Source organism: Choloepus didactylus, chromosome 9 (assembly GCF_015220235.1).
Source record: "Choloepus didactylus isolate mChoDid1 chromosome 9, mChoDid1.pri, whole genome shotgun sequence".
Lineage (NCBI taxonomy): Eukaryota > Metazoa > Chordata > Mammalia > Pilosa > Megalonychidae > Choloepus > Choloepus didactylus.
The window spans coordinates 118,664,128-118,681,086 of record NC_051315.1 but is presented as its reverse complement, the minus strand read 5'-3'; the positions used below and the strand labels follow the sequence as shown (position 1 = coordinate 118,681,086).

General features: G+C 36.8%; 1 pseudogene; it reads right to left on the bottom strand.

The window, feature by feature from the left end:
• Nucleotides 1-329: 329 nt before the first annotated feature.
• Nucleotides 330-1,526, bottom strand: LOC119544786 (annotated as a pseudogene).
• Between the last annotated feature and the right edge of the window lie 15,433 nt (nucleotides 1,527-16,959).

Sequence of the window (16,959 nt, the reverse complement as noted above, 5' to 3'; positions counted from 1 at the left end):
ATATACATTTTGCAGGTGAAACAATTTTATTTCACAGTTGAGTTTAAAACCACAAAGACACTAAGTTCTTAAAACAAAACAAAACAAAACAAAAAGGATACCCTATACTTTCCAGAAAATTATTATACAACCCCTCTCAAAGAAAAGAAGCACCCCATTATATGGTTTCTGTTAGGTTACTTGGAAAAAACTCATTTCTAGACTGATTCCTAAAGCATACCATTCCACCACTCTGCATCTTTTGGTTCAAAGTATAGATTATTGTCATTCTGGTACATTTTCCTGCATTGTCACATATTTGATAATACACATATAGTCTTGTTTAACCCTTAATGTTCCATTGGTTCATCAGCCTTTTCTGCAGGTTCATCAGAAGGTTGAGTAGGCTGTGTCTTTCTCTGTGGTCTTTCTTCAAGACCCTCCAGGAATGGAGACACATCATCATCATCATCTTAGATGGTAAACTCCAAGTCTTTACCAAAATTCCAATGGAAACATTCTTTGTAGGTAGGTCCTGCTCTGCAGAAAGTGTCTCTCTTAAGACACTTAGACCATGTTTAACCAATTCATTCAAATTACACTCCATAAACTCTGACACGTCTCTCCAAATAAGTATAAGCTGTTTGAGAACCGGCTCCAATGGACATAGGTCTGCAGTCAAAATAGTTAGCAAACGGACAGGTTTGGAAAATAGGAGGGCCCAGGTCACCATAACCAGCAATGAGCAGTCCCACACCATATGGTCTTTGGGCATATCATTGCATTGGTATCTGGGTATTGCTTCCAATTAGCAATACAAGATGGGACACAGGAAGAGGACTGTCAAATACAAATCTGGAATCCAAACACTCCTGGTGCACGAAATTACATACAGTCTAGCATTAGCAGTAAGCCCCACAATTGAGATTCCAGTATGGTTGTCAACATGGAGAATTTTTTTTTTTTTTGATGGGCTGCAAGCTCTGATTGTGCCCTCTTCAGTGCAACCAGCACTGCATGGGTTTTCTTCTCGTTTTTTTTTTAAATTCAATTTTATTGAGATATATTCACATACCATGCAGTCATACAAAACGTACAATCAGTTGTTCACAGTACCATTATATAGTTGTACATTCATCACCAAAATTAATTTTTGAAACTTTTCATTATCACACACAAAAATAATAAATAAAATTTAAGTGAAAAAGAACAAAGAAAAACACTAGGTGCCCTTTTTTTTCGGTCCCCAGTTTTTTACTCATCCATCTATACACTGGACAAAGGGAAGTGTGATCCACATGGCTTTCCCAATCACATTGTCACCCCTCATAAGCTACATTGTTATATAATCGTCTTCAAGATTCAAGGGTTCTGGGTTGTAATTTGATAGTTCCAGGTATTTACTGCTAGCTATTTGCATGGGCTTTCAATTTCAGCCCAACTGTGGCTGAACCTTGCTTGACAGCTTCTATCGCATATTCAGTTTGATGAATCTGGCCCTCAGGGCTCCAAACAGTGACATTATTGTCATACTGGTTGCAAAACATGGTTCTGGCGCAGGACTGGCTGCAGTCTCCTGCAAAGCTGCAGGTCAAAGCTCCCCATTATATTTTTAAATTTAGCTTTCCTGCCTTGCTTTCCCTACCTTTGGATCACTTTTGGGAGCTAGACTCCAAATCTCTTAACCCATCTTCTTCTTTCTCTGTCCTGCACCTGTGTACTATCCTCAGCTCCCTTGTCATGGTCACAGATGTACACATCAGTCAAATATTGAAATATCAAACCTGTCCTTTGAGATGTTAATTTCAATTACATTTTTTAAAAAGATTTATTGGTACTTTACAATTCTCCTTTCCTTTCTGACATATGATTTTCTTCCTCTATGGTATATATTCTTTATTTTTTTTCTTTAACAATTATAAACATTTTATTTTATAATACATTTTATATGATTTTATTATTTGTATTTTATGTAGTCCTTCTATGTCTTCTTTAAATTTTTTGAATTAGCAAAGTTGTAGGTTTTCAGAACAATCATACAAAAAATACAGGATCCCCATGGGCCATCCCACAACCAACACCTTGCATTGGTGTGGAACATTTTTTAAAATTGTTGGTTGGTAGCATATTCTAATAGTTCTACTATTAATTGAAGTCCATGGTTTAGCTTAGGGTTCACTGTGTAGTGTGGTACCACTAATTGCTATTTTAATTTTTATTATGTTACCATATATACAATCGAATACTTCTCCTGTTAATCACATTCAAATATATATTTCAGTACTTCTAATTGCATTCACAATATTGTGCTACCATCACTATCATCTTTTACCAAAACATTTCCATCATTCCAAATAGGAACCCTGTACATTTTAAGACTTAACTTCCCATTCCCTGTCCCCACCCTATAACCTGGTAACCTATCATCTAGATTCTGACCCTATTAGTTTGCTTATTCTAAATGTTTCATATCAGTGAGATCATATAATATATGTTTTTTCTGTCTTGCATATTTCACTCAACGTGATGTCTTCAAGGTTCATCCATGTTGTTGCATGTTTCAGGATTAATTTCATTGTATGTATATTACATTTTATTTATCCATTCATCAGTTGATGGACACTTGGGTTGTTTCCATCTTTTAGCAATTGTGAATAATGCAGCTATGAATATTGGTGTGCATATATGTGCTTGAGTCCCTACTTTCAATTCTTTGGGGTATGTGCCTAGTAGTGGGATTGCCAGATCATGTGGTATTGCTACACTTAGCTTTCTGAGGAACCACCAAACTGTCTTCCACAGCAGCTGCACCATTTTACATTGCCACCAGCAATGAATGAGGGTTCCTATTTCTCTGCGTCCTCTCCAATACTTACCATTTCTTCTTTTTTGATAGCAGCCATTCTAAAGGGTATGAAATGGCATCTCAGTCTTGTTTTGATTTGCATTTCCTGATGGCTAAGGATGTTGAGCATGTTTTCATGTGCTTTCTGGCTATTCGTATACTTTCTTTGGAGAGATATCTATTCTCATACAATTTTTTTTGCCCATTTTAAATTATTTTTTTGCTTTTTGTTATTAAGTTGAAGCATTTCTTTATACATTCTGGATATTAAACATTTGTCAGATATGTGGTTTCCAAATATTTTCTATCACTGTGTAGGTTGTTGAACTTTTATGATGAAATCCTTTGAGGCACACAAGTTTCTAACTTTAATAAAGCCCTGTTTATTTTTTTCTTTATTTCCTTGTGCTTTGGGTATAAAGTCTAAGGAAATCAATGCCAACACAATATCCTGAAGATGATTCCCTACACTTTCTACCACAAATTTGATAGTTCCAGCTCTTATATTTATGTCTTTGATCTATTTTGAGTTGATTTTATAAATGGTGTGAGGTAGATGTCCTTTTTTAAAAAAGCAGTTGTATTGAGATGTATTCACACACCATACAATCCAACCAAAATATACAATCAATGGCTCTTGGTATAATCACAGAGTTCTGCCTTCACCACCACAATCAATTTTAGAACATATTTATTTCTCCAAAAAGAGAAACCCCATAGCCCTTAGTCATGTCTGAATCCCTCTATCCTTCCCAGCCCTACATAACAGCTAATCTGATTCAATCTCTATAGACCTATTATATTTACTTTTATATAAATGGAATCATGCAATATGCAGTACTTTGTGCCTGATTTCTTTCTCTTAGCAGAATTTTTTTAATTATTGCTTCTTTTTAATTAGAGAACTTATATGTTTACATAAAAGTAATATAAAAAATACAACATTCCCATATACCGCCTATGTTGACACATTACATTGGTACCATTGTTACAACTGATGAAAGAATATTAAAATAATACTGTTAACTGTAGTTCACAGTTTACACTAGGTGTATTTTTCCCATACGCCACCTGTATTAGTTAGGGTTCTCTAAGGAAACAGAATCAACAGAAGATATCTGTAAATACGAGATTTTATAAAAGTGTTTCGTGCAACTGTGGGTATGCACTAGTCCAAATTCCATGGGGCAGGATGCATGAATCCAAATCCCATAGGGCAGGATGCACGAGTCCAAATTCTGTAGGGCAGGCAGTGAACTGGCAATTCCGATGAAGGTGTTCAATATACTCCTCAGGAGACGCTGGCTGGCTGAAGAAGTGAAGGTCCTCTCTCTTCTCCCTTAAAAGTCTTCAACTGATTGGATTAAATCCAACTGATCGGATTCTCTCACTGCAGAAGACACACCCATCATTGATGTAATCAGTCACAGATGCAGTCAAGTGACTGATGATTTAATAAACCAGCCTTCTGTTTTATTAACCAGCCACAAATGTCCTTACAGTAATGGTTAGGCCAGTGCTTGCTTGACCAGACACCTGGGTACCATCACATGCCAAGATGACATATGAAGCTAACCATCACACTACCATATTATTAACACCTTGTAACAATGACATACATTTGTTATAATTAATGAAAGAACATTCTTATATTGGTACTGTTAACTACAGTCTATTGTTCACAACGGGATTCACTGTGTTATAAAGTTCCATGTTTTATTTTCTATCTTTCCTTTCAGTAACATACACAACCCAAAACTTCCCCTTTCATCCACATTCACACTCATAATTTAGTTCTTTTATTTACACTCACAATAATTTGCTACCATCACTACCATCCATTCCCAAACATTTACAATCAACCTAAATAGGAATTTGCACAAATTAAGTATCAGCTCCCCATTCTCTACCACTGTTCTATCCCCTGGTAACCTATCTTTTAGATAATAAGTCAATGAGTTTGCTTATTATAATTAGTTCATATCAGTGAGATCATACAATATTCGTCCTTTTGTGAATGGCTAATTTCTCTCAACGTAATGTCCTCAAGGTTCATCCATGTTGTTGCATGCATCAGGACTTTATTCCTTCTTACAGCTGAATAATATTACATTCTATGTATATACCACATTTTGTTTATTCATCCATTGATGGCTACTTGGGTTTCTTCTGTCTTTGGGCAATTATGAATAATGCTGCTGTGAACATCAGTGTGCAAATGTCTGTTCGAGTCCCTGCTTTCATTTCTTCTGGGTATATACCTAGTAGCAGGGTTGCTGGATCATGTGACAATTCTATATTTAGCTTCCTGAGGAACCGCCAAATTGTCTTCCACAGTGGCTGCACCTTTTTACATTCCCAAAGGAGTGAATAAGTGTTCGTATTTCTCCACATCCTCTCCAACATTTGTAGTTTTCTGTTTGTTTGTTTGTATGTTTGTTTTTAGTAGTGGCCATTCTACTAGGTGTGAAATGAAATCTCATTATGGTTTTGACTTGCATTTCCCAAATAGTTAGTGATGTTGAGCATCTTTTCATGTACTTTTTAGCCATCTGTATTTCCTCTTTGGAAAAATATCTATTCAAGATCATCTTTTCATTGTTGAGTTATAGGATTTCTTTATATATTCTGGATATTAAGCCCTTATTGGATATGTGGTTTTCAAATATTTTCTCCCATTGAGTAGGTTGTTGTGCTGGTTTGAAACTGTTATGCACCCCAGGGAAGGCCATGTTCTTTTAATCCAGTCTTGTGGATGTGGACTTTTTGTGGGTGGGACCTTTGGATTAGGTTGTTTCCTTGGAGATGTGACCCACCAGAGAGTGAGACCTTTTGATTACATTATTTCCATGGTGGTATGACCCCACCCATTCTAGGTGGGTCTTGATTACTTTATCAGAGTCGTTTAAGAGAGGTCACAAAGAGAAGGAGTTTAGAGAAGCTGAGAGAGACATTTTGGAGATAGACTAAGGTATGTAATCCAAAATTTGCCCCTAGAAGAAGCTAAAAATTGACACAGACCCATACTTGAAATAAATAAATAAAGAAGTTTGCAGATGCTAATCTAAGAGATGATGCCAAGAGTTTGCTGCAGAGAAGTGAAGAGAGGACCCCCAGACACTTAGAGAGAAATTCCCTGGGAGCATAAGCAAGGATGCACAGGAGCTAAGAGAGAAGCTAAGAGAGACAGAGGCCCAGAGACATTTTGGAGAAAGCCATTTTGAAACCAGAACCTGGGAGCAAAGGACTAGCAGACACCAGCCACGTACCTTCCCAGCTGACAGAGGTGTTCCAGAGGCCATCAGTCTTTCTTCTTCAGTGAAGGTATCCTCTTGTTGATGCCTTAGTTTGGAGACCTATGGCCTTATAACTGTGAATTTGTAACTTAATAAATCCTCTTTATAAAAGTCAATTCATTTCTGGTATTTGCATGATGGCAGCTTTAGCAAACCAGGGCAGATTTTGGTACCAGAGAAGTGGGGTGCTGCTGAGTTTGCAAATACTAAACATGTTGGAATGGCTTTTTAAATGGATAAGGGGAAGATTCTGGAAGAATTGTGAGGAGCTTGATATAAAAGGCCTAGATTGCATTGAAGAGACTGTTGGTAGAAATATGGGCTCTAAAGATACTTCTGATAAGGCCTTAAACAGAAATGATGAATGTGTCACTGCCTACTGGAGGAATGGTGATCTTTGTTTTAAAGTGGTGGAGAATTTGGCAAAATTGATTTTGGTGTCAAATGGAAGGCAGAACTTGAAAACAACAAGCTGGATATTTAGCTGAAGAGATTTCCAAACTAAATGCGGAATATGAAGCCTGGCTTCTCCTTGCAGCTTATACTAAAATGTGAGAGGAAAGAGATAAGCTAAGAACTAAACTCCGGGATTAGTTTCCCAGAGTCCTTTAAGAGAACTCATGGAGAGAAGGAGCTCAGAGAAACTGAAAGACACATTTTGGAGAGAAGGTAAGATATGTAATCCAGAGTTTGCCCCTGGGAGAGGCTAAGAACCAACACAGACCCAGATGCTTGGAGATGCAGACAGAAAGAAGTCTGAAGATGCTAAGCCAAGAGATGAGGCCCACAGTTTGCCCCAGAGAAGATAAAAGAGTATCCCCAGATGTTTAGACAGAAATACCCTGGGACAACAAGCAAGAATGCACTGGAGCTGAGAGAGAGAAGCTAAGAGAGACAAAAGCCCAGAGACATTTTAGAGAAAGCCATTTTGAAACTAAAACCTGGGTGCAAAGGACCAGCAGATGCCAGCCACATACCTTTCCAGTTGACAGAAATGTTCCAGATGCCATTAGCCTTTCTTCAGTCAAGGTATCCTCTTGTTGATGCCTTAGTATGGACACTTTTATGGCCTTAGAACTGTAAATTTGTAACCTGTCTTTTCACGTTTTTGATAAAGTCTTTGAGGTCTGAAAGCTTTAAATTTTGAATAAGTCCAATTTATCTATTTCTTTTTCTTTTGTTGCTAAAGTCAAAGAAACCTTTGCTACCACAAGATCTTGAAGATGCTTCCCTATATTTTCTTCTAGGAATTTTATGACCATGGTGCTTATATTTAGGTTTCTGATGCATTTTGAGTTGACTTTTATATACGGTGTGAGAATGGGGTCTTCTTTCATTATTTTGCATATAGAGACCCAGTTCTACCAGCACCAATTGTTACAAGACTATTCTTTTTCAGTTGAGTGGACATGGCAGTCTTGTCAAAAATCAATTGGCTATAGATGTAGGATATATTTCTGAACTCTCAATTAGATGTCATTGGTCAATAAATCTATCATTATGCCAGTACAATGCTGTTTTGACCACTGTGACTCTGTAATGTACTTTAAATTCTAAGTTTGAGTCCTCCAACTTCATTTTTCTTATTCAAGTTGTTTTTGGTTATTCAGGGCCCTAAACCTTCCAAATATATTTAATAGTTGGTTTTTCAATTTCTGGAAAGTAGGCTGTTAGAATTTTCATTGGGATTACACTGAATCTGTAAATCAATTTGGGTAGAATTGACATCTTAACAATATTTAATCTTCCAAGCCATGAACACAGAATGTCCTTCCATTTCATTAGATCTTCTCTGATTTCTTTTAACAATGTTTTGTGATTCTTCTGTGCACAATCTCTTTATATTCTTGGTTAAATTTATTCTTAAATATTTGATTACAATAGTTGCTGTTTTAAATGGAATTTTTTCTCTTGATTTTCCCTCAGATTGCTCATTACTGGTGTATAGAAATGCTACTGATTTTTTGTGTGTTGATCTTGTATCCCATCATTTTGCTGAATTTGTTTATTAGCTCTAGTAGCTTTGTTGTATATTTTTTCGGACTTTTTATATATTATATCATGTCATCTGCAAATAGGGAATGTTTTACTTCTTCATATCCAAATTGAATGTCATTTATTTCTTTTTCTTGTCTAAGTACTCTAGCTAGATCTTCTAACACAATGTTGAATAACAGTGGTGACAGTGGATATCCTTGTTTTGTTCCAGATCTCAGAGGGAAATATTTTGATCTTTCACCATTGAGTACAAAGGTAGCTGTGGGTTTTTAATGTGTCCTTTATCATGTTGAGGAAGTTTCCTTCTATTCCTATCTTATGAAGTGTTTTTATCAAGAGAGTATGCTAGATTTTGTCAAATGCCTTTCTGCATCAAAGAAAATGATCATGTGTTTTTTCCCCATCAATTTGTTAATGTGTTGTAATACATTGATTGATTTTCTTATGTTGAACCACCCTTGCAAATCTGAGATAAAAACCACTTGACCGTGGTGTTTAATTCTTTTACTGTTCCGCTGGATTTAATTTTCAAGTATTTTGTTGAGGATTTTTGCATCTATATCCTTTAGAGAAATTGGTCTATAATTTTTTTTTTCTTGTGGAATATTTATCTGGCTTTGGTATTAGGGTGATGTTGGCTTCATAGAATGAATTAGGTAGCATTCCCTCCTCTTCAGTTTTTTGGAAGAGTTTGAACAGGATTGGTGTTAATTCTTGTAATGACTGGTAGAATTCATCTGTGAAGCCATCTGGACCTGAGCTATTTTTTTGTTGGGAAGTTATTGATGAGTGCGTCAATATATTTACTAGAAATTGGTGTATTGAAGTTTTCTATATCTTCTAGAGTCAGTGTAGGTTGTTCATGTGTTTCTAGGAATTTGTCCATTTTATCTACGTTGTCTAATTTTTTGGCATAGAGTTATTCATAATATCCTCTTATGATCTTTTTTCATTTCTGTGGAGTCAATAGTAATGCTTCCCTCTCATTTCTGATTTTATTTATTTGCATCTTGTCTCTTTTTTTATTTGTCAGTCTAACCTTCTCACCTCTTGGAATGTCTTCTTTGACCCATTAAGAGTGTGTTATTTAATTTCCATATATTTGTGAATTTTCCATTTTTATGCCTGTTATTGATTTCCAGCTTCATTACATAATGGTCAGAGAAAGTGCTTTATATAATTTCAATATTTGTAAATTTATTGAGACTTGTTTTGAGATGAAACATGGTCTATCCTGGAAATGATCCATGAACACTTGAGAAGAATGAATATCCTGCTGTTTGGGGATGGTATGTTCTGTATATGTCTGTTAGCTCTAGTTCATTTAACATCTTATTCAAGTTCTCTGTTTCCTTGTTGATCCTCTGTCTAGATGTTCTACCTATTGATTAAAATGGTGTATTGAAGTCTCCAACTGTTATTGTAGAGATGTCTATTTCTGCCTTCAGTTTTGCCTCATGTATTTTGGGGCACCATGATTAGGTGCAGAAATATTTACAATTGTTATTTCTTCTTGGTTGATTTACTTTTTATTAATATATAGTGTCTTTCTCTGTCTCATAAAAGTTTTACATTTAAAGTCTATTTTGTCTGATATTAGGATAGCTACTCCATTTCTTTTGGTTACTGTTTGTGTGGAATATCTTTTTCCTACCTTACTTGTGTCTTTGGGTCTAAGGTGAGTCTCTTGTAGACAGCATTTAGATGGATCATACATTTCTAGCCATTCATCCAATCTGTGTCTTTTTATTGAGGAGTTTTATCTATTGACATTCAATTAATTACTGTAAAGGCAGTCCTTACATCAACCATCCTTTGGTTCTTACATGTCATATCTTATTTTTGTCCCTCTTTTTCCCTCTTAGTTACCCTTACTGATAATCTTCATTTCTATACTGTACTCCAAGCATCTCCCTCCTGTCCTTCCCTTTCATCCTGCAGAGCTTACTTTAATATTTCTTGTAGGACAAGTCTCCTGATGACAAATTCTCTCAGTTTCTATTTATCTGTGAATATTTTAAACTCTCCCTCATTTTTGAAAGATAGTTTTGCCAGATAAAGAATTTTGGACTGGCAAATTTTCTTTTTCATTATCTAAAATATACATGTCACTGCCTTCTCACTTCCATGGTTTTAGACGAAAAAAAAATGGTACTTATACTTATCATGGTTTCCTTGTATGTGATGAATCATTGTTCTCTTGCTGCTCTCAGTATTTTCTTTACCTTTGGCTTTTGACATTCTGCTTAGTATGTGTTTTGGAGTAGTTCTATTAGGACTTATTCTGTTTGGAGTACATCATGCTCCTTGGACATGTATATTTATGTCTTTCATAAGAGTTGGGAAATTTTCAGCCATTATTTCTTCAAATATTTTTTCTTCCCCCTTTCCCTTCTCTTCTCCTTCTGGAGCACCCATGGTGCAGTTCATGGTGTCATTCAGATCTCTGAGTCCCTGTTCAAGTTTTTCATTCTTTTCTCTATCTGTTCTTCTCTCTGTAAGCCTTCAATTGTCCTATCTTCTAGTATGCTGATATTCTGCACATTCATATCTGCTGTTGTATGCCCCTAGTGTATTTTAATCTCGTCTATTGTTCCTTCATTCCCATAATTCCTGTTATGCTTCTTTTCAAATTTTCAAACTCTTCTTTATGTTCATCCAGTGTTTCTAAATATCCTTTATCTCTTAAGTCATATTTTCCTTCATTTCCTTCAATTGATTTAGGAGATTTGTTTGAACATCTTTGATTAGTTGTTCCAAATTCTTTCTCTTACAAAGTTTTTATTTGTTCCTTTGACTGGGTCATATTTCCCTGTTTCTTGGTATGGCTTGTAAATTTTTGCTGATATCTAGGCATCTGATTATATTGATGAGTATACTTTGAAGGTTAGTTTCTGTTTCTTGCATAGAGTTTTACTGTTGATTGGCTTTGTATTGAGTTCTTCTTTGACACTTGGTTCAACTTATTCTAGACTTTTAGAATTTCCCATGTTTAACTGAACAGATTTTTCCAGCTCTTCTCTATCTGATTTTTGCCCCAGAAATGCAGAACAATTTTTAAGATTGCCCTATTTGTGCCATTGTTTCAGCCCCAGGAGAAAACTTCCTTTCTTCTGTTCCTTCTCTGGGAGTCTTGATCCCCCCATTTGATTTGTGGTGTCTCTACAGATTTTTTTTTTACACTCCTTTTGCCTGTAGAACAAATTCTGGGAGAACAGTCACCCCAGAGAGGACTCTCCCAAGTCAGTATTTCCCACCCAAAATAGGGGCAGAGGCCCACAAAGGGGGCACAGACAGCTCCAGGGAGCTGGAAACTGCAAGGAGAGGGGTCAGGAAAGATGCCAAAAAGCCTTTTGGATGGCTCCCCAAGGGTGTGCTTTCCTAGCCTATCTAGCAGATGGCAGCCTTTAGAAAAATGTTCCCCACAGCCATAAGGAGGTACTGTGTCTTTACACATCCACTGGCTCCACCACATCAAGATCAGGGTTCAGACAATGGCCAGGACAGTCCAGTCTCTGTCCAGGGCAGGCTAAAGCAGCAGCTCAGAGCCAGGAACCAGCAATCTGAATTCACCAATCAAAAGCTGTGATCAGTGCTCAGCCATGCTCCCCACCACCATTCTTGGGGAAGAGGATTTCCACACCCCAATCTGTCCAGAGCAGCCAACCAGGGACTGGACCACAAGGCAACTCACCTCCAGAGTGGGAGATGGGTGCCAGTAGTTGCTGCAGAGGGAGCTGCTCACAGTTCTTTACCTCAATTTCTCAGCTTCTTCATCCTGCTTTTCCCTGGATATTGTATTCTGCTTCCCTGGCCTCTGGAGACCTAGAACAATTGTTTCAGACAGTTCTTGCCTGTCCACTAGCTGTTTTTGGAGTCAGTCCTGGAGTTCTTTTCCCTGCCATCTTCCCCAGAATTCCCCCTTTCTATGTGTTTTGTCTATTGACTTTTCCCAGTGGTAGATAATTTCTTTTTCATTTTACTAATGAGATTATTTTTGAAGTGGTTGGTTAATCTGTGGCAGCACTGTACAACCAGATTTTACAATTATCCATCACAAATGGCTTTGTGTTTGTTTCTGAAGAGCATCTTTTAGATTTCAGCAATACAGGGCATATTTGGAAATTCCTAGGTGAAGAAGTAAAACAGTAGGTAATTAATATAAATTTTTTTCTCCATGAAAACTCCTGTTACAGTCTTGGTGGTTCAGTGAAGCAGTCCCGCCAAAGTCCCCATGTTTGGGAAGGATTCTCAATTCTAGTTTCTCACCTTCCTCAGGCTCAAGGTTATATTTCTTCTCTAATCATATGGTTTAAAAATTTCAGGTCCCAGCAGTAAGGGTTTCTAATGATATAATCCCTCAGTAAGCCACCTCAGTATCTATCAATTCATGAAATTAAAATTTCTTCTTTGTTAATTAAAAAAAAAATGAAAAAAATATACAGAGCTGGTGGATAATACAGGGGTGTTGGGCTTCCCCACCTCAATGGTTGCTGGTGTGCTCACAGACATAGGGGACTGGTGGTTTGATGGGCTGAGCCCTCTACCATGAGACTTGCCATTGGCAAGACTGTTGCTGCAAAGGAGAGGCTAGGACTGCTTATAATTGTGCCTAAGAGCCTCCTCCCAAATGCCTCTCTGTTGCTCAGGTGTGGCCCTCTCTCTCTAGCTAAGCCAATTTGGCAAATGAAATCACTGCCCTCCCCCCTACATGGGATCTGACACCCAGGGGAGTAAATCTCCCTGGCAACGTGGAATATGACTCCCGGGGAGGAATCTAGACCCGGCATTGTGAGATGGAGAACATCTTCTTGACCAAAAGGGGGATGTGAAAGGAAATGAAATGAGCTTCAGTGGCAGAGAGATTCCAAAAGGAGCTGAGAAGTCACTCTGGTGGGCACTCTTACGCACAATATAGACAACCCTTTTTAGGTTCTAATAAATTGGAATAGTTAGCAGTAAATACCTGAACCTATCAAACTACAACCCAGAACTCATGAATCTTGAAGACGATTGTATGAAAATGTAGCTTATGAGGGGTGACAATGTGATTGGGAAAGCCATATGGACCACACTTCCCTTTGTCCAGTGTATGGATGGATGAGTAAAAAAATGGAGGGAAAAAAAAGGCACCCAGTGTTCTTTTTCACTTTAACTTTTATTCTTATTATTTTTGTGTGTGTGGTAATGAAAATTAAAAATTAATTTTGGTGATAAATGCACAGCTATATAATGGTACTGTGAACAACTGAATGTACGCTTTGTATGACTGCATGGTATGTGAATACATTGCAATAAAAATGAATTTAAAAAAAATAAAAAAAAATTCTTCATTTGTTACTTCGAATAGCACTGCTTTTCTTCCAGCATGTTTGTTTGTTATTTGATAGAATTAGAGTTTTGCCTTTGCAGACACCATCAGTTTGTCCAAACTGGAACTGTTAATTCAAAACCTTATAGAATGATCATTTACTGCTGTCTGTTATGCATGGCAAAATAAATAACAGGCAGATGCTCTCTTCATAATCTAGCGGGCGGTGGGGAGCAGAAATTTGCCCTGGATTGTGAAATATATATGATGGAACTCTGGGGAAAGAACTAAAATGGCACAAAGAAGGAAGTGATTACCTGGGTTTGAGAGGGCTGGAGAAAGTTTGACCACAGAAAAGTGATTTGAGATGAATTTTCAGGATGATAGGGAGCCCAAAGTTTATAAAGAGCATCAGGAAGACGTTCTCTAAAGGAAGAGAATATGGAACTTCAGGATGCAGTATCAGCACAGGGGTAAGAGTTGAAATCATAAGACCAGTGAATATACTAAAGCAGACAATATGAAAGAAAAATAACATGAAGGTGGTGAGTTCTGTCAATCAAGAAAGTGGAGAAGAGGGAAGAACTATGAGCAAAAGCCTCTAGTAGTAGGAAAACAAGCAATGGCATGGAACCTAGGTCAGAGAACGTTGAACAGAGAGCTATCAAAGAACCTCATATTTTGTGTCTAAACACAAGCCTCTGCTGAAAATGAAATTCCAATTTTGAGGGAAAGTAAGTGCCAAAATACAGTCCTTGTGGACCCTAACCTTGAAATAAACTTTCCAATTTAAGCATAACATTTTTAAATCTTCTATTTACAGCATATTTTGCTTTGATCCCCTCCTCAAATTAGTCTTACAATGTTTAACTAGAATGAATGCTTTTTGGGCTTTTCTGTGGTTAAATGAATAAAACAGAAGTCAGAACTGCAGCATAAATAATATCACATGTTCATTTATTGGATGAAGATTTCTGTAATCTGCCTTTTATTTTGCTTTTGACAAGGCTAGAATTACACTTACATTTATTTCATGGCACGTGCCCCCTTCATGACATCTGTGTTACTGTGAGCAGCAGACCCAGGAAGGAAGAAACTAAACATTCATCTACGGAACCAGGAAGACGCCTGCAGGGTCCCTTAAAAATCCTAAAGAGAAATATCCTGCCATACCTTCAGAATTCCATTGCATTCTATTATAAGGTAGATTCTCCTTGATCCCCTAACGGTTTCCAATCAGCTCGAGAGTTCATCATTATAAGTCCCAGAAGGGAATTTTGCTTTTTAACTCTGCACTGTACCAAAAATTAATTCAAGGAATTGACTGCTGCACCCTTAAGAATTGAGTAATAAACGCTCTTATCCATTAAGGCTCTTAGAGAGTGAGAGTTCCCCCAAAGCACTAAAGGGCAATTATTGTAAATCTGCGTGGACAGAGCTTTCAGCATAGAGAAAATTTAATACTCAAAGCTTACTCAGAGACAAAAAATAGTGTTTCTGAGAAGAATAGCCTCTCTGAGAATGTGGGTTCAACATATAGCACCCACGTTATAGTACACTCCAATCCATCTGACAATGGGGTATAATTTTTGAAACCAAGGTTGTCCCTGAAAATACATTATCTATGGTTCGCATACAGCAGTGCTTAACACACAGTAGGTGCTAGATAAATACTTACTGACTTGATAAAAGCATGAATACTTGAGTGAATTGAATATCTTCTAGTTCAAAAATCTATTTAAAGATAAATTAATTTAAAGAACTGAGGCTCAGAGAAGTTGATGATACAACTGAGACTGGGACAAATGCAGGTCTCCAATTTAACTTTACAGCAGCCTGCATCAAATGAAGGACCAAGATTCCACTGGTAAAGCAGAATTGAATTCAGCATATTCAGAACTTAGCTCACTCAGTCTTAAACTTTAGCATACATAAGAGTCACGGGAGAAGCTAGTTGAAATTCAGTCACTGTTTTCATTTCCAGAGGTCCTAATTCAGAGACTTGTGTGTGTAACCCAGACAGTCAGTTTTTAATTAACATTCCAGGTGATTTGGATGTACATGGTCCTGAACCACTTTAAATGTATCAAGTGTGTATATGTTAAGTCAAACAAGTCACAGTCCCATATATCCATAATGAAAAGTGTCACCCACAAAGTATTAGAGAAAATATATGTCTGTTTTGAACTTGTGGCAGTTGTACTTGCTTGCCATTAGTCATTGCATACAGAATTCTCTTACGAGTTCACTTTTTAAGCAGTTTAAGAATTTCATCCAGATGTCAATGGTAGTTTTGTCCTAACCAGGCATTCCAAGCCATTTTATAGCTGCCATGTTCCTGAAGTACATAATAAGTTTACATCACTTACAGTGACTTCTTCTTGCAGTAAAACTTCAACAAGATTTGTCAGTCATAAGAGAATCTTGGAATGTGGGGCAGGTGTCATCTGAAAGAACCTCACAGCTGACTCTTATGCCCATTAAAAAATTTCCTGCCTTTTTTTGTCTCAAATTAGGAATTGGCATATGTTTTAATGTTTACAGGAATTCTCTTACTGTTACGCTTTTCTACTCTCTCTTCAATGTCCTGCTTAAGTTATGTATCCTCAGTGAAAATCACTTCTATTTTTTAGCTCTGAAATCATTCTATTCTTTTGTGCTCTATAGCATTTTGTCCTGAATTCTCTGAAACTCAGCTTATACTGGAATTTTTTTCCTTCTGCCATGTCTTATTCTTCTTTATATCATCAGCTTTTAGCACAATGCGTGGCCCAGATTAGGCCCTCAATAAGTATTTATGGAAGAAAGAAGAAAGGAAGGCCCACACAAATACTCTGAAACTAGTATTAAGAAATTTCTGCCCATGATTTTGGTTGACAGATAATCACAAATGTAACTGGGAGGAAGACTTTTCTTAATCTAGTCATCTAGGACTTTGCATTTTGTTAAAACTAAACACTTGCATGTGTTTTGTAAGTTTTCAATTTAAAGTGTTGCATTTTATAAAACTTTGACAGCTTTGAATTACAATAATAAAGTATACTTTGGATAAATTACATACTTTTTATGATCCAAAGCATCGAGTATATGACGTTATTATGTAAAGAAATGTAGCTTCAAGTTTTACTTAAAAAATTCAAGATCTCAGAACATTTTTTCTATGATATTTCAGAATAACAAAAAGCCTTCTCAAACTCGTACAATTATTGGTACTTTTCTCCCCACCATGTAAGAACTCTGCAAATTTGTTTGTATTGATTAAAGTCTGCAAAGAAAGCACATTTACTTAGATTGATTCGCGAAACTGGCTGTAGTAATGGAATACTGTTCTACTCGTTTCAGAATTGGATACTGAAAATCAATTACAGGGTACTGAGGCCATTATTTTCCTCTTGTAAACAAAGGTTCTTTGAATTCTAGAACATACCCACTATGTTAGATATGACTGACCAAGGCAATGCATTTAAAGAGAGTGGAGAGTGTGCCAGCATTTGCCCATTTAGATGAGATGAAAACCATAAAATTAATAT